Genomic DNA, 20,644 nt, shown 5'->3' on the forward strand with positions numbered 1-20,644 from the left:
AGATATTAAAGCGTTTCTTGTGTTTTTTTCTTTCTTTTTCATTATTAATAAAATAAATTAGAAAAAGTCACGTTTGTGATTTTTTTTTATTTCTCAGATCTATTACTTTGATTGATATAATGAAGTTGAATTATAAAATTAAAATGCGATTAGCTATGACAAAGATTAAAATCAGTTTAATGAAAGAAAGAAATAAAACATGTTTTTTTAAGTGTGAGAAATGACAAGATATTAACAATATTACGAGTATTATGTGTGGTGTTGGCCTTGAAATTGTAATAAAAGGCTGTTAAGTAGATATATTAAAGTAATTAGACACAATAAATATTGAAAATTATGAAATGATAATTGTAAAACATGTTTTTTACAAATGAATTACAAATCTTGTATATACGATCAATTAAAATATATTGGAGTACGCTTCTAAGCTAGAAAAAAAGAAGACCACAGCAGTGCCCGAATCATTATAATATAAAGAACTTTGGATGTTTGGAACATCAAATGTAATAGAATGATTAACGACTACAATCCATCAAATGCAATGACAAACATTTGTACAATTTTTGGTATTTTCATTTGATATCAAACTCTATTTCTCAAACTTACACAGAGGTCTGAATTTCATATGTAAATTGAGATTGATTTAAACAAATATTTGGAAAAAGCAATACAACCTTGAAATACACACATCTGATAACAATTATTCTCAAGTGTTTATCAAACCGTTTTCAAACGTTTGACATTTTATTTCCAATCCCTCTCGAGGTTATATCAAACCTGAATGTTTGGTGGATAGCGAATTGTTGGAAAATTAATACTACAGAATGGGTGTTTATTTCTTTCATGATAACTGATGTAAATGTAGCGACAAGAAAGGAGAACGATTTAAATAAAACAGAGCTGTTTAATTTTAAAATGTTATTGGTTTTATAAAATGTTAGTTAGATCTTAAGCAAAAATATAATTAATTGAAAAAGTTCTTCTCATTTTTTTTTTTTTAACATAATTTTCAATGGATCCTGAGAACATTTACTCTCAAATATGTATCAAATCATTCTGATACGTTTTTTTTCATTTTATATCAAACATAATTCTCAAACTTAAGTCTATTTGAGTCAATTTGAGATTGATTTAAAAAGATTTTAAAAATGCAAATAGCAATACACGTTTGAAATGCATACATCTGAGAACATTTACTCTCAAAGGTGTTTCAAATCGTTCTCAAATGTATGTCATTTGGGAAAGCGTTTGGTTTGATATCGATGTGATATCAAACCTGACTGTTCAAAAGCAAGTGAATTATTGAAGATTTAATCAAAATGGGTGTGTGAGGCAGTGATGGGATTTGAACATTTATATAGTGACAAATTGATGTATAAATTGTGCCAAAATGGGTTCAATAGATCCAAAACTACTTTTCACAAAATAAACAGAACCTGGAACCCTTTTTGACACAATTTCTTGTATACCAAGCTCTAAATATGGCAATTAGTGATTAACGAATTCATCAAGATGAAAATAATGATTTTGGTCAAACTATAATGATTTTGTACTAAAATTAATTAGGAAATAACAGCAAACCTTAAGAAAAAATATGAATTCAAAGAGCCTACAACCTTTTTTTTTGTATATTTTGGAACAATCAGTGATTTTTACTGAAAATCTAACATGTCTAACTAAATCTGTTACATTTAATGAATTATAACACGGGGCAACAAAATCGAAAAAATTTTAGAGGCCTTTTAAACCACTATAGTGTCAATACACAATTTTGATGTATTGTGGTTCCAGTGCACAGTGGTCGGTGCTGTATGGAGTCGGCGGCCAAAAATACTTCCAGTGTAGGTATCAACTTGTAATTTCGGTCACGGCTTTATAAATATGTCAGAACTATTTAATGATAAAATGGGAGTGGTTGATGACTCATACCCTCCCCCTACCATACCTTAGTATCCAAATTCACCCCAACGCGCAGTGCGAGATTAAGACATTCTAGTTAATCAAAATTCCATATCTCGGTAATAAATAATAGTACATTTATAATTTTTGGTACAATATATTATAAGGATATTACTCAAATTTTTTTTCAAAAATGGGCGTAATTGGACAACTTCCGCACCCACTCTCCATATAAGTCAAACTATAAACTTTTTAAAATTGATAAAAAATTAAAAATCAATAAGAATTCTTACTAAAAAAATTGCAAACTAAATCTGGGCGTGGCCCGCTCGCTCATGTGAGTTTAATAAAATCGACTCCTTTTAGGCAAGCCAATCAGAATATGTATTTTAAACTTTTGTTTTTATACGATTGCATTTTTCCCAAAATTTGGAAATTTGTTTGCAATTAGAATTTAAGCGTGTTTCTAAATGACTTTCTTTAAATGTGTAGCCCTCATTTTTAATATAGTTTTTCATGACATCCTTCACTTTTCGAGCTTTATCAGCATTCTAAGCACCAAATATCAAAAATATGTGAGCGCAAAAGTTTCCAGTTATAAGATGTGACTATTGCAAAAACAATTTATAATAAGGACCAAATTCATAAAGTAAAAATATTAAAAGTCCGTGGAAAAGAAAAAAACAAACACAATTCTTTACATGCATAACAATAACAAAGCAACGCGAACGTAAACTAACAAAACGCCTCACAAAAATTCGAAGTTGGACATCAAAAACAAAGAGGCCGCTTTGGAGTATGGGAGATAAATCAAAGAGATGCAAAAGGATGCAGCTGAAATTTCCAATTTTTGAATCTTCGAATGTTAACTAATAAACCAGAAAAAATTACATTGGAGACTTCAGGGGGAAACACAACTAAAACTCTAGTTGAAATTGAAATATATGGACGAACGAACACTAAAAATGACACTGGGCAAATATTAATTTTATAAAAAATACACAAGAAGCTAAACACATTGTAATTATATTAAAATTAAGTTAATACCTTCCAATTCAATATTCATTTTGATTTTTTTCAAAAAACATTTTTTTATATGGTTTTAATTAATTTAAAGTTGCTCTTAATTTTCCACTTTTTCACTCTGCAAAAACCAACTGTCAACATGCTCTCACTTTTGAAGCTATTCCTGAAGTGTATAGTTGGAATAAAAAAAAGACAACTATAAATTTTAAAACCTTGTTTTTATAAGAAATAGTGATGACACATTTGGTGACAAACTTTTCACTTTGTTTTTTTATTTTTGGCCTATGGGATCGTGGTACAAATATGGTCCAAATTTTAAATTCTATGGAGATTTTTTTTTAATTTTTTTTTGTAAAATTTTGCATTTATGATAACTCAAAAAGGGTTTGTCCCATATTATTAAAATAAACTTAGAAAAGTGTAGATTTATATAACCATTAATCTAATTATTTCTTTAATAATTACGTGAAAATTGCTATTTTCACGTAATTATTTGCTTTATTTTTTGCTTCAATTTGCTATTTTAACTTCGAAACTACTACTAAAACGCAATATATAAACGGATTAAAGGTTATGGAAATCTAAATTTTTAATAACATCGGACTAACCCGTTTTGAGTTATCATAAATTATGTGGAGAAACGTCTTAAAAAAAATCCAAAATTTTAGAAAGAATTTTTTTTAAAAAAAATCTATCCATAGAATTCAAAAATTTTATCATTTTTGTATTTATCAATGATGCATCAAATATATATAGTGATTAGTGAAGCCTTTTTTTGCTGTTGACCTGTGTAATCGAACTTTAGTATGTATAATTTATTGACTCAATCATTTTAGTACCACAGTTCTTTTTAAATTTAATTTGTATTGGAAAATATTCTGCATTACCATCCATGGTATCGGCAAAGTTTCGTTTTTTTAATATATTGCACAACAAAAACAACTTGATAATCTTTAATATCCATTAATGCTTGAAACTATTTTTATTTTGATTTATTTTGAAAAGTATAAATAGTGCAAAAATAGTATCGAATGTGCCATTGTGCCACTTAAAGCGTAATAGTGCCAAAAACGGGACAATTGTGCCACAAATCCCATCACTGGTGCGAGGGTTAGTAGTGGCGACAATCAGTATTTCTTCCATAATAACTTAAGTAAAACTACCGATGAGCAAAGATGGACAACTACTGCACCATGATTTACTAAGGATTTAAAAATAAGCTTTTTGTCTAAACAAAATATTCAGTTAGATCTTTAGCAAAAACATATTTAATTGAAATTGCTATAGTCAAATATTCTAAATAAAACTTGACAAATATCACTTTATGTTTTATATTTATCAGATAACTACAGTTTTTTGACATAATTTTATACGAAATCTGCACAAGTTATAAATACCTTTGTTTTTATAAATCTGCTTATAGAAACACATAAAAAACGTATTTATAATTATTAATTAATACTATTTATACACTTTCCTTCTAAGTTTGTTTATATTTTTATCTTCCGTCTCTGCTTACTCCCTTTGCTTTAACATGTCTGCCAGAATTTACATTTCTTTTTTTAAAATTTTATATATTTTTAAATTATTTTCACTTTTATTTTACAGCTGTCTATACTTTTATAACAAATTGCCAATTAGATATTTTCAAAACTAAAAAAATACTCGTATGTATGTATATTCTCCTTTGTCTAGCTAATACTTAATTATGTAAAATTAGGCGTAAACTTGGCGTATTTTAAATTTATGCAAATTTACTTAATTGCGTTATCAGCAATGTTTTTTTTTATTTTGAGTTTCCTCTTAATGGGAAATAATTAATGTTTTTTAAAACAAATTAAATAAATATTTGAGTATGTGGGTTAAATTCTAATCAAATTGCTAATTACTTTTTTCTGTTATTTTAAATGAAAATAATTCATATGGAGCAAAATGAATAGTTTTAGAATTCTTATAATATTTGCATAAATGTCGACTTTATAATATTGGTACATGTAAAACTTACATAGGTTTTTATTTAGATTTCTTTAAGTGTAACATGTAGGTGTTTGTTTTGGCGCTTACTGTTTTTTTCTTCTATTTTTGATTTGGTTTAACATTTTAGCCCACATTTTTTTCGATATTTGTTTTATAAATTAAGGTAAAACACAAAATTTTTAATGTTGATTTCAAATTTGAAATGTTTAACAAACCTGTTTACTCTTTTTTTCTTGTTGGTATCGCAGCCAGATTGATTATGACTGATGACGATGTGATTGAACCATTCAAGTTGTGTTTAATTTTTTATTTTATGAATTGATCAATGAAATGAATGCTTTAGTAATTATTTTTGGTTGATAACAATTTAAATGAAGTAATAATAATATGGCTATAGGAGTTATACTATTTAACAAGAGATTAATGGCTATGGTTAAGAAATGTAATAGGCCGGTTCTTGTTAGCTGTTATCATCACATTATGGTAGTAGATAATTGGTATAAAAAAGTTTTATAAAACAAAGGTTTTTGATGTAAATAAGTCAAATATTTTGACATTTAAAAGTAAATACAAAGAGATTTTGAACACTGAAATTACTACATACATACATATGTATGTAGTATGAATTTTTGGAATATTTTTCATAGCTCCGGCAATGATTATTTTCTCAATTACCATGATTGCAAGATTGCATTTTTTTTTCATTTGATATCAAACATAATTCTCCATAGTTTCTCAAACATACGCAAACTTCTAAATTTCACATTTGAATTAAGTTTGATTGAGATTGATTAAAACAAAATATTTCAAAACTATGTACATATTGTAATTCAGATTTGAAATAGATAAATACATATGTATATCTTAGAACAATTATTCTTAAATGTTAATCAAATCGTTCTCAAACGTTTGACATTTGAGAAAGCTTTAATTTGATATCAAAATAAAATAAAGTTTTAGTAGGGAGCTAATTGTTAAAGAATTAATAAATTTTTTTTTATTATCTTATGATATCAAAAATAATTCTCCAAGGTACATACATATTTGAAATAACTACATAAATCTGAGAACAATTATTTTCAAATCGTTGTCAAACGTTTGGCAAAAAAAAAACAAAATTTATTTTTTTTATTTTTTTTCCATTTTTTGGGAATTTTTTTTTTTCAAATTGTTATTTTAAAATTTTTTTTAAATTTTGAAATTCTTTTTTTTAAATTTTAAAAAAAATAAATTTTTGGTGAAAAAAAAAATCGGATTAAAAAATAATTTTTCCGATTTTGACCCATTGTACGACCAACTTACTATGTTCTTATATAAGTCGTTGCAAAGGTCTTTGAAATATCTATCATTAGATATCCATAATGTCTATATTAATGACTTAGTAATCCAGATATACATAGGTCAAAAATCAAGGTTGTCTTGGTTTTTTCCTCATATCTCAGCCATTTGTGGACCGATTTTGTTAATTTTAAATAGGAAACTTCTCGAAAGCATGTCTGACAGATTTATTGAAGATAATTCCAACAGACAGACGAACAGACAGACGGACATGGCTTAATCGACTCCGCTATCTATAAGGATCCGGAATATATATACATATGTATTGAGCTAATTGTTGAAAAATTATTCAAAAGTCTGAATTTCACATTTGAATTCAATTAAAAATGAAAACAATTATTATCGAATGTTTTTATTATACAAAGTATACTTTGCTGCTCGATATAAGCATGTCCGTTCATGTCGGGTTTATCTTCCCCTTGGAAGACCTACCTAAATTTGGACATTTTTTAAAAAAAGTTATATTTCTGAAATTTTAAATGAAATAGATAAAAGTGTTATACAATTATCTTTTACGATGTTATACTTAAATTCGATATTATTTTTTTTTCCAAAGAAGGTCTTCATACCTGTAACTTCTCTTTTAAAATAAAAATCTTCCGGCTCTTTAACATTTAGTATACCAATGTTTCTGAAAGAAAACTAAACTTAAATGCGCGTGAAATAAAAACTGGCTCATTAAAATGGACAGAGACTCACTCAGTCTTTATATATCGAACAGTTTTTTCTAGGAAAATATTATTTATAACAGTTTCCAATATAACAGTTTTTTTCTGTGAAAAATAGTCTGTATAAAAGTATTTTTATAGTAAGTAATGTCTATTAGAGTTTTTATTACAGAAGTGTTTCCGTATAATAGTTTTGTTTATAACAAATTGTTTGTACATATACATACTAACAGTTTTATCTAGGAAAATATTATTTATAACATTTCGAATATAACAGTTTTTTATATGAAAAATAGTCTGTATAAAAGTACTATCTTTATTAACTTTCTGTATAACAATTTTTTCGAAAGAACATTTCATGTATGACAGATTTTTCTATGAAAAATTGTATGTACTATAGTTTTTCTGTAAAAAATTTTGTGTATAACAGTTTTTTCTATAGAAATTTCTCTGTATAACACTTTTCTATCGACAATTTTGTGATTCACAGTTTTTCTCGAACTGTTTATATAGAAAATTGTTTGTACAACAGTTTTTAACTATTGAAAATTGAATGTAGGACAATTGTAAACAGTTTTTCCTATAGGAAATGTTGGTTATAGCAGTTTTTGTGTGGAAAATTTTCTGTATAACAGTGTCGGTATATACATTTTTCTGTATAACGAGTTTTTCTATTGAAAGTTTTGTGTGTAATAGTTTTATTTTCCATCTTTGGTTACCAACCTAAAACCAAACTAAGCTCACCACCATGTATTAAATAAAGCCTCTACAAAAAAAGATCCTCTTATCACTATGAGTAACATTCCCACCATCACATGAGTAACATTCCCGCAATCACACAATTCTAAAAATGTTTGCTATAAATTTCACACTATAAAATTACATTGACATCGGATAACTAACTGTAAATTATATTTTATTACCAAAAAAACACAAACGAAACATAAATTTTAATTACATTTTTTTTTAAAATTTTTGCTGATTCAATGAATTTCTATAGAATCACACAAAAAAAATTAAACTTTAAATGTTTGTAAGTATTTTCAGACCAAAAAATATAAATAACGAAATTATATACGAAAAAAAAAACTACAACAAAAAATCAAAACAAAGGCGGACATAATAATAACAACAACACATATATATTTGTAAACAGAGAAAAAACCTACAGTCAGGGGTTTTTTTCTCTCTCTCTTTTGATTTGTTTTCGATTTCAAAACGGGGAAACTGTGAATAAATGTAGTCAAGTTTTTTATTTACTTTGTTGTTTTTTGCACTGCTATTATTTTTATATTTTTTATTTTATAATCATGAGATGAATGTAGTCAAAATGTATTACAACAACTATTACAAACAACTACCTGCACTTAAACAAAATCCAATGAATGTAGAATACAATGAACAAAGATACGGTAGACCAGAAAGCAAAAAAAAATATAAAAATATTTACTGCAACAAAAAGTATATATTCCTTAAAGTACTGACTACACCATTTACTAGTATAATTTAGAAAATAAGTTTTCATCCAATTTTGAAGAAAAATGGTACATCAACATGGTAATAACCGTCTAAATTTTAGAGGAACATATGCCAAAAACGAATCATTAACTGATTGTTGGTAACTATATATGGCAGAATCTGAATTCTAAACATAAAAAAAGAAGAGAAGCTTTTGAGAACTACTAGGCTAACTTAATATTATGTGATTCGTGATTTAGAATAAATAATATTCATAGAGCCAATTTTATTATAGGGTCGCTATGTTCCAATCAAAAAAGTCTTAATTTGTTAGACAGTGTAATTAAAACAATTTGGGAGCTGATATACATATATTTAATAATGTGTTTATACTTAAATACAATTCGCTGAGTGAATAATTTAACATTTAAAAGAAAATGGACTTAGCGCGTCTTCATACCACAGCACACAGTGGGGCAGAAATAAAATTTTTTGGAAATAAATCTGGCATTTCTAAACGGCTGTCCGATCGCGACAATTTGACGTGGGAGTAGCCAAGGAGTATTCATGTATAAGTTATTCAAATGAGCCCTACAAATGTTCCAGTGGCGGAGCTATGGGGACTCAAAGTAGGGTATCTTCGACATGTACAATTTTTAAGCACGTGCCATTTTTTTTGTTTCCCAACCGATTTCAATTTATAATTTCCGAGTTATAGGCAATTTTGTCATACCTTGGTTTTCTTTCTTAAAAATATAGGACGTGAATCTAATGACCTCGATTTCAGAGCAATATCAAATTATGGATCCAAAAATAAACGATTTTAAATTAAAAAATCAAAAAAATAGTAGAGTTTTGCTGTTTTTTGGACGAAAGGGTGACTTAATACTTTTTTTATTAAAAAAAAACTTTCTTTAAGAACATATAACAATTTCATGTTTTTCTGTAAGGTACTTTTTAGTATAAAAAACATGTCCAATTTTTTGAATATGTCGCCCCTACGCCCTTCGGAATTTGACCTATTTTTTTTATCAAAATTACAAATTTGGACAACATGTTCTAAAATCCCAATGATGGGATCAGAAAACGGAAAACAGATTTGGAAACCTTGTTGTCTTCCCTATTTATCTTCAAAGTATTTTTCCAGACCCGAAGGAAATGTGAACCCTATGGGTAAAATTGTAAGAAATATAATTTTTGGGATTTTCGCTCCAATTTTAAGGAATTGCGGGATTCCCTTTGACAAATTTAAAAAACGTTGAAAATTTCATTGAGTTTTGTTAATAAAGATTTTATTACATAAGATTACATATTTATTGAGTTTCTAAAACTAAAATTTGTATCAAAAGTTTAATAGGATTGCAACTATTAGGAATAATTTCATCCACATTTATTCCGAATTATTTTTTTTTTTGTTTAGATAAGTTAATTTTTGGTCTTCCAAAAAAAAAAATCAATTCAATATCTCAATTAGATTAAAAACAAGTAAGAGAGCTATATTCGGCTGTGCCGAATCTTATATACCCTTCACCAAATTATACTTCAAAATAAAAATTTTAAATATTTATAGGTGAACAAAATTTATCTTTTTCAATTTTTTTTAATTTTTAAAAAAAAAATTTGTCGAATTGTTATTTTTTTTTAAATTTTAAATAAAATTTTTTGTTTTTTAAATTTGTTTTTTTTGATAAAAAAAAATTTCGATTTAAAAAATATTTTTACCCATTGTAGGTTCAACTTCTATGGTCTTAAATACGTCGTTGCAAATGTCTTTGAAATATCTATCATTAGATATCCAGATTGTCTATATTAATGACTTAGTAATCCAGATATAGGTAAAAAATCGTTGTCCTGGTTTTTTTCTCATATCTCAGCCATTTTTGGACCGATTTTGCTGATTTTAAATAGCAAACTTCTCGAAAGCATGTCTGACAGAATTATTGAAGATATCTGGGGTCTTCAGAAAATTGATTTCAACAGACAGACAGACGGGCATGGCTTAATCGACTCCGCTATCTATAAGGATCCAGAATATATATACTTTATAGGGTCGGAAATGAAAAATGTAGAAATTACAAACTTATATATACCCTTCTCACGAAGGTGAAGGGTATAAAAAAAGTATGAAAAATTGCAATATTTTTGAAGGACTGAGTTTTAAAAGTGGCATATTTTTAAATGTTGTTTAAGCAAACAGTGTTTTTTTACTTATTCTAATATTTTGCGTTAAAATCAAAATTTTCATAAAAAAAGTGTAGTTAGCAGGTTTGCTCTCTAAGCTAGCGATATTATTTTTATTTAAATTTACATTTTGGAAACAGTGTTTTTGGCACAACACACACACACATTTAAAATAAAGATAAATTAAGGTAATTTAAGAGAACCAAATAAAAAACAAAATATTAAATACAAACCTGGTTTAGTAGTAGTAAAGAAGATTTGGCCAAAAAAACGACAAAAGATCCGTTGAATATTCAAAATGTCATGATGCCACAGGAAAACCTCAAAAATTGTGTTTTTGATATTTAAATGTTGTAGTTGTAGTTTATTAAATTTATGTGAAATGCAAAATACCTATGCCACTGTAAATTTGCACAATCAATTTATTTTTCAATTCTATTTAATCTCCAATGAATGTGATAACTTTAACAAAATGCAATGAATCAAAATTATTTATTTATTACTAACAATGGGTATCTATGTAATATGAATTATTTATGGCTGGTTTGTTGTTACTTTTTAAAAAAAAAAAACACACAGATATACACCAATACACTCTCACTTTTTCTTAAGTTCTTGCTAAGCCCTCACTAACTAAGAAGCAACAATAAATTTATAGTGAATTTTAGAACAGTAAAATAGCCGTCAATATAAATATTTAGTTTGACACACAGTCGATTAGACAGTTAGTCTGACAGTAGACTGGTCAATCTTCGAATATGTATGAATGTAAACAAATCGAGAAAAATACACTGTTGCTGCTTGTGTAGTGTTCTTTGTTTCTTTTCTCAGGGCAAAAAAAAAAGAACGATTCTTATTTGAATTTTTGTTTATACAAGAATCTACAGATGTTTTTACTTAAAAATTTTATGCACTTTTAAGGCAATTTTTTTTTTATTTTATTATAAATTTAGCAAAATGATGTACAAGCCACCAAAAATACACATATACCGCACAACCGACAATCAACCACTAGAATTTTTGCGCGTTCAACTTTAATAATTTTTTTCCGTTTGCTTTTTTTCTTTAGATACTTGACAATGACAATTGTTTCTTTTAATGTGAGTGTTTATTATTTTAGAAAAAAATAAAACTATAAATAATCGCGGTATAATTAAATTATTTAATTATTCACGTAAGCTGCATAAATTCCAGCTGTTCTGCTTTAATTATTTGTTTATTTTATAATTTTGTTTGGTTACAATTCGGAAGACACACAGAGAATTTGTTTAAAAACACAACCTCACTAAAACAAGTCTAAATTTTAACTAAACAACCGAGTTTTTGTTTACTACGCGCATTTTGGTGCAACAAAATAGCAGCATAAAAGAAAAACACAAAACAAGAGAACAGCAATAGGAATGAGAGAGAGAGAGGAAAACAATAACCATAATGTTGCCAGATTAAAAAGAGTTGTTGTGTATTTTGTTTGTTTTGCTACAAATTTAAAGCTTTTTTTAAATTAAACTTTAAACAATTTAAGAATTTAAATATTAATTTATAATGTTTTAGTTAATAGTAAACAGGTTTAATTCAATAACAGCAAAGCAAACTAGGTATTTTATGTTTTTATTACTGGGTTTCAGGCAACTCTCGTTTCTTTTATTATTCATGTGGATGTTATTGTTAATGTTACCAGATTCGAGAGTTGTTATCTTAAACTAAGGGAATTTATGTATAAAATTCCCTTTTTAGAGAAAAGTCCCATGTTATTTTAAAATAATAATCGTTTTATTTAAAACTATCCATTAAATTATTATTGACGATTAAAAACATTTTGAAACTGCCAATCAGAATAATTGTATTTTAATCAAGGTTGGCTAGTGATTCGAAACTGTTTAAAGGTAATTTTAACGCTAATTTGAATTATTTCGGTCTGACTTAAATTATTAATAAAATTGGCAAATATTTATTAAATTTTTTTAGATTTCAATGAGCTTAAGAATGAAAAATTAAAATTATTTATAGAATAAAGGTAATGTTATGTTACAGGTAAAGGTATTTTCGATTATTTAGGTAACTGTATTATTGTATGAGTAACGGTAATTGTAGATATATTGGCACCGGTATTTTAGATTTAATGGTAGTCGAACTGATAGACTTTGATAGAGGCTTAACGCTAACTGTAGCCAGTCTTAATTTTTATGGATAATAAAAAGTTTTTTATTTAAAATCACCAACAAACTGAAAATTTATAGATTCTTGCTGTTTTGTAATATATTTTTGTCCACTGCATTGCCGATAACCTGCATTACTAATCATCAGAGAAAACTACAAGATGAAGCTAATTACTGCGAGTTGAGTATTTGGAAGCCATTAATGAGACTAGCGGAAAAGAAAACATATACATATTATATATCAACGTATAGGAAAATATGTCCACTTTTCAAAAATGTACAAAATTTTTAAGAATTAAAAAAATTATAGTACAGATTTATCAAAAATATGGTAATAAAAAATGTTAGCTGACTTTTTTGGAAAATTTTAATTTTTAAAATGCAAAAAAGTTTTGTTTATCAATCGCTTTTAATAAAATTTTACACTTCTATAGAAACTTTCGATACAAATCCAAAAGTGGAAAAGATATTTGTGAATTGTTAATGACAATCCCACAATTCCCAAAAAACTTTTCAAAAATCCCAAAATTGGAATTTTTATATTTTTGGATCTATTGAAGGCGCCAAGCACAGGGTTATGAAATCCATTTGCACAATATTGATGAACATATTGGGACATACAAAACTGGTCTTCATTTTTAGAAAGCGGCTATGCGATTAGAGAACATGTTGTCTAAAATAGAAATTTACATAACAAATAGGTCTACTTCGGAAGGCTCTGGATCACGCAATATTACGAATTTTTATACTATTTTGCTTTTATAGTATTTCCCAAAATGTTATATTTCAGAGAAGCGTAAGTACATTATTTATTTTTTTCTTATTTTCTGTATAATTTAAAATTAATGTAAGTACTTTTTTCGAAAAAAATGACGAAAAAACGACTTTTTTATTTTTTTTAATTTGAATACACATAACTTTTGACTCAGTAAAGGTTTTTTAACAATTAGTCCTTACGGTTATTAATACATTTGTTGTTAATTTAACAAACGATATTTCAAGAAAATCGGAAAAGAATTGGTTTCGTTTTTAGCAAAAAAGCAGACCAAGTTAGGTAAAATTTTACTTTTTAAATGCAAATAACTCTTAAACTATAAGAGATAATATATGGCTAAAGCAATGTTTTTTGATAGATCTCATCTAGTAGATTCCACATATATAAAAATCTTTCAAGTCGAATCGCGAACAAAAATTTTGCATCATTTTTAATTTTTGATATACCCGAGGTGCCCCAATTTGGGGCATTGTAGCTCGGCGCTCCCTAAATGTTATAAGCCCAACCTTACCAACACCTCCTCTATAGACATGGCTATTCGTTTAGAAGTTACTGATTTATTTCCACTTTTTTTTCATTTCCCCCACTGTTCATTGTGAGCATATTTGCTGAAAATTAGTGAAATTGGATAAATGAGATTTATCAAGTAAATAGTTATTTTCGAATATCTGCAGAATTAGAAATTCCAAATATTGAAAAATTTTACCTTTGACCTTCACGATTTAAGGGTTAACGTTTTCAGATTTTAGGAAAACTTTCAGACTATATTTAAAATTACCTGGACTATAATATTCTGAACAGATTTTACATACAATTCATAACAGTAAGGAAATAGAGCTCATTCGCCAAAATATGGCCAAAAAATTAGTTTTTCTCGAAAATTTCAAATTTAAATCGCAGGTACGGAAAAACTATAAGAGATATTTTCATGTTTATTCTCTATTATATTCTCAATAAATCCCAATGAGATGATCAAAAAATTCTGAAATTTGTTTAACAAAATTTTTAAAAATTTGAAAATGGAGTTTTAAAATTGCCGTTAAAAAAATGTTATTTGTTTGGTCATACCTGCGAATAGGTTAACGGTATTATACGAAGACAAATAATCATATACAAGTAAATATGGATATATTTTAAATAAAAATTAGCTTTTATTTTAATATTTATCAAAATATGTTAAATTTGTTCCTACATTTGTGGTTCTAGTTGCCTGAGACACGTTAATGGCCTGGCGAATTTTTAATAACTTTAACATTTTTTGATCATTTTGCATTTTTTCCCCTTGTAAATGCATCTCAAAACTTCAGAGGTCTTAACCCCAACAGATTTACCTAAAAATTTTTCAGGATGATTTTTTTACTAATGTTCACCAAACTGGGGGGTGATAATGGCCAAAATCCAAAAATATTCTCTTATTTAGATCACCCTCTATTGATAAAACCGTTAATTCTTGTTTAATGTATGAAAAAATACCATCTATGTACTTTATTTTATAACAGTGGCATGCTATTAGTTATATTTAAGCTATATACAATCTGGCAGCTTCAATAAAATCCACTTTAACTGGAAGTAGAATGTAATACACAAAACAAAGTCTACACAAATGGAGAAAATCAGCAACAGTTTATAACAAACAACAAAACTATTGCCTACTTTCAGGGGCATTGTGTAAAATTATCTCCAATAGAGATTATTAATTAACGGTTATTTAACGGTTTATTTAATTCAAACGTTAGTAAAATGTTTATATACAAAATGAAGTAAAACACATATGGTACTTATTATTTTTTGTTTAAAATTTTAGGCATTTTATTTATGTATATCAAAAATCAAAAACTAAAATTTAAAAACAAAAAAAAGAGAAAAAATTTACATTTATTTATTTGTCATAAATATACCAAAAAGAATACATTTAATTAATAATTTAAATGTTTTTTTTTATTCATTTAAAAAAAATAGTTTTAGTATTAAATTAGTTATTTAAGTATATAGTTTAAAGTTAAGAAGAATGAGTTTAAAACAAAATATGTAGTAATAGAAAAAAGCTTAAATATAAATTTAATTGTTTATCGTTTTTTTTTTTTCATAATTTTATTTTCTTTCACAAAATTTATTTATAGAGTTGTTTTTGGTTGTGATTTTGCTGTAATTGTTGTTGCTGTTGTAATTGCTGTTGCACATAATAGGGATTTTGTTTATAAGGCCAAAATTGTTGTGCAGTTGTAGGAGGAGGTTGATTTTTCAGTTTTGCATAAAAAAAGCTGCTTGTTTTTTGTTTTCGTTTACAATATTTTCAAAAAAATAAAATTTGGAATTAGCGTGAGTTTAAAAAAAACATAAATTTTGTGTTTTGTGCAAAATATTTATTATAATTTTAGAATTTTAATTGTTGTTTTGTTTAACATTTAAATGTGCTTGTGTTTTTTTATATTTTTCTTTGGTTAATTAAAAAATGTTTTTGTTAAAATTATGTGCAATTTTATTTTAAAATGCTTTTCTTTTGTTTTTTTTTGTTAATAACTACAAAATCATTAAAATTAATAAAGTGTATATCAAGACCAGTCTTAGGAAAATGTTTTTTTATTTTTATTTTAATTATAATTTTTTTAGTTTTTTTTTGGATTAACATTATTAATATGACAATTGATTTTGTTACATAATTAGTGTAATTTTATGGTTAGACTAACTACAAATTGTTTTTAAGGGTATTCAGTAGAGTTGGAAAATTCGACACAATTCTTAAAAACTTTTCTACACAAATTGTTTTATAGATAAAACTATTATACACAAAACTCTTATACATAACTTTTTCTATACTAAAAATTTTTCTACACAATTTTATCCATAAAAAACTGTTATATCAAAATTTTTCTATAGAAAAAACTATTATACACAATATGTCCACAGATAAAACTGTTATACTTAAATTGTCTGTAGAAAAAAACTGTTATATACAAGTCTATCCATAGAAAAGGCAGCTATATACAAATTTGTCTACAGAACAAAACAGTTGTATACAAATTTGTCTATAGAAAAAACTGTTATACACAAATTTTTCAATAGAAAATAAATTTTCTGTAAAAAAAAACTGTTATACAAAATTATTTCTATAGAAAAAACTGTTACACACAAATTTTTCTATAGAAAATACATTTAAACACAACTTTTTCTTCATAGAAAACTGTTATACACAATTCGTCTACAGAAAAAACTGTTATACTCAATAGATAAAACTGTTATATACAATTTTTTCCATAGAAAAAAAGTTGTATACAAATTTGTCCATAGAAAAAAACAGTTTTACACAAATTGTTCTATGGAAAAAATTGTTATACGAAAATGTTCCTATAGAGAAAACTATAAAATACTGTTATACATACAATTTTCTAATACACATTCTGAATCTATAAGAATTTGTAATTTTTTTTACACAAAAAATTTAAAATTGTAATAATACAAACTAGTCATGGGAGTGCCTCGGTAATATTCAACGAGAAATAGTATTGAAAAAAATACATTCAATCTTTTCAATGTCTGTCCAAGAGATATGAGTTCGAAACTAAATGTAATTTGAACAACATTTCTGTTCTGAAGATAGCGAATAGCAACCTCAATTCGGAATGGGATTTTTAACCATTTCGAACAGTAAGAATAAAATTTGTCAAAAAAAGTTTATATGTGAAAAAGGTGGAATTTCTGAAAAATTTTGGTATGAATGTTAAGTCTCATCTTTTAGCTAATAAAAAACTATATCCCGACGTGATTTTATCTCGGATCGAAATGTTTTGTTGAGAGTAAATTTTTTAATTCTGAATTGAGATAAGAAGAGTAAAAAATCTCCTCAGGGACAGAAAATATCCGATTCATCTTAGACTCAGTGAAGATATAATTGTGGTAGAACGAGAGTTGGTGTAAAAACTTTTAAAATTGTTGTTGTTAATATCTCGATTACCCGACTGAGTCAATATTCCAAATAAATACCCTCAATTTACCCTACTCTACAGAATACTCTTTTGTTTAATATTTTTTTAATATCAATCACATAACTACAGTTTTTAAAGTATGCGTACGTTTTGTTAATTATTTGTTACAAACAAATTGATTATTTTTAAAGCAAACCTAAGGTATTGAAGATTTATTGAATGATTTTTAATTAGACACAAATTTCAAGCGGTTTTGTTAGTACTTATTGATTTAAGTTATCCGTAATTACGAAATGTAATAAGATTTATAATGCAGTAAAACCGAAGCGTTCAAACATTCCTCCTGTCACAGAATTATATTCCGATAAAAAGTGTAATTAATTCCGAATTTTGCTTCTTCAGAAAATGTAAAATGTAATTTTAGTTAAGTATTGTGGAAAAGTAATGTTATTATTTTATAATTTACTTTATTTATATGGTGTAAACAATGTCTAAACAATACAAAAATGTTAAATTTACTTAATTATTTTAAGGAATTTCTAGAGTTTTAGTAAGAATTGTCTCAATTACGTTATTTACTTACTTTGAATGTAAAATCAAAGAATTTAGCTTCTTGAGGTATAAAATTGTTAGTAGTTTTTTTTATTGAAACATTTTTTCATTATTTACATGGTGTAAACAATAACGAAAATTAAAATTTACTTCTTTATTTAAAAGAAATTCATGAGGTTTAATACAAATTCTCTAAATTATACTATTTACAACATGTAAACAATAGGTAAATAATATAAAATCTACGAAACTAAATATTGTGAAAAATAAGTTTTATTAGTATGGTTTTATTTAGAGGATTTTTTATATTTTACATTATTTACATGAAGTAAATAATGTGTAAACAATATCAAAATTGAATATTTACTTATTTATTTAAAGAAATTTCTGGTTATTAAAGACAACTATTTCAAATTACATTATTTACACTATGTAAACAATGGGTAAACATTTATAAATCCAGGAAACTAATTATTGTGGAATAGAAATTTAACAAGATTTTGTATATTTTAAGATTTTTTCATTATTTACATTATGTAAACTATATGTAAACAATACCGAAAATTAAAATTTACTCATGTATTTTGAAGAATTTAGTGAGGTTTAATACACATTTTCTAAATTGCATTATTTACATCATGTAAACAATAAGTAAATAATGTAAAATCTCAGTAACTAAATATTGGGGATTATTTACATAAAGTAAATAATGTGTAAATAATATCAAAATTGAATATTTACTTATTTATTTAAAGAAATTTCTGGTTATTAAAGACAACTATTTCAAATTACATTATTTACACTATGTAAACAATGGGTAATAAATTATAAATCCAGGAAACTAATTATTGTGGAATAGAAATTTATCAAGATTTTGTATATTTTTAGATTTTTTCATTATTTACATTATGTAAACTATATGTAAATAATGCCGAAAATTAAAATTTACTCATGTATTTTGAGGAATTTCATGAGGTTTAATACACATTTTCTAAATTGCATTATTTACATCATGTTAACAATAAGTAAATAATGTAAAATCTCAGAAACTAAATATTGGGGATTATTTACATAAAGTAAATAATGTGTAAACAATATCGAATTTGAATTTATAGTTATTAAAGAAAAATATTTCAAATTACATTATTTACACTATGTAGACAATTGGTAAATAATTAAAAATCCAGGAAACTAAATTGTGGAATAGAAATTAAACCAGATTTTTATGTTTTTAGATTTTTTTCATAATTTACATTATTTACATTATGTAAACTATGTGTAAACAATAACGAAAATTAAGATTTACTCATTTATTTTAAGGAATTTCATGAGGTTTAATAAAAATGTTCTAAATTACATTATTTACACCATGTAAACAATAGGTAAATAATGTAAAATCTAAGCAACTAAATATTGGGGAAAATAAATTTTATTAGTTTTCTTTTAATTAGAGAATTTTTTATATTTTACATTATTTACATAAAGTAAATAAATAAAAAAATGTAAACAGTATTGAAATTGAAAATTTACTTCTTTATTTAAAGACATTTTTAGTTATCAATGAAAAATATTCTAAATTACATTCTTTACACTATGTAAACAATGGGTAAATAATGTAAAATCTAAGAAACTAAATAGTGGGTGAAATAAATTTTTGTTTTAATTAGACATTTTTTAAATTTTACATAATGTAAATAATGTGTAAACAATATCGAAATTGAAAACATACTAATTTATTTAAAGAAAATTTTAGTTATTAAAAATAATGTTCTAAATTACATTCTTTACACTATGTAAACAGTGGGTAAATAATTAGAAATCCAGGAAACTAAGTATTATGGAATATAAATTTAACAAGATTTTGTATATTTTAAGATTTTTTCATAATTTACATTATGTAAACTATGTGTAAACAATACCTAAAATTAAAATTTACTGGTTTATTTTAAGGAAACCAATGAGGTTTAATAAAAAAACAATGAGAAAATAATGCAAAATTTTTTAAAAAAATAGAGAATAGAAATTTGTATAGTTTTTTTATTAAATTTTAAGTTTTTCTAAGGGAATTGATATTTTTTTTATTAAATTTTTAAATATTTTATTTGTAAAAAACCTAGGCATTTATTTTGTGATTTATTTTGAAAGGAATATCATATGAATTTATACATAGTATTTCGAGTCGAATAGTTTCTTTCGAATTGAATTATAAAATCGATTCGAATAATTAAAACGGAATTGAAACAATTCCGATAGAAATGTGTGACAGGACTGTTTACATACATATGTCTTTATATAAATAGTAATTTGTTAATAAATATTTTAGCAAAATATTATTTTGTTATTTAAAATTGTGTTGTTTTCAAATTCTAAACAATTGATTTATAATTTTATATTGAAATCTTAAGTATCAAATTTTAAAATTTTATAAAATCCTTTCATTAAATCTTCAGTTACCTTACTTACGCTTGTACATGTAATTCATTTCTCACATGCTAATTTCGTTTTCAACAATTTGTTTTAGTATTTAATACAGAAACATAATTATTTGCATTAATATTCTATATATATTAGTACAAGTACAAAAAATTAAGCTTAATATTACATCAAAATTTTAGAACATCATTGTTAGTACAACTATCTATGTATAATGCATACAAATCACACATTCATTAATTAGTTTATTATTTAAAT

At 25.4% G+C, this 20,644-nt stretch overlaps 1 protein-coding gene across 1 annotated transcript in view; it reads right to left on the bottom strand.

The window, feature by feature from the left end:
- Positions 1–20,644, bottom strand: part of LOC135954476 (supervillin-like) — a 364,594-nt gene that overhangs the window by 176,593 nt on the left and 167,357 nt on the right. The gene's annotated exons all lie outside the window — the stretch shown is intronic.

The sequence above is a fragment of the Calliphora vicina genome, chromosome 3 (genome assembly GCF_958450345.1).
Source record: "Calliphora vicina chromosome 3, idCalVici1.1, whole genome shotgun sequence".
Classification (NCBI taxonomy): domain Eukaryota; kingdom Metazoa; phylum Arthropoda; class Insecta; order Diptera; family Calliphoridae; genus Calliphora; species Calliphora vicina.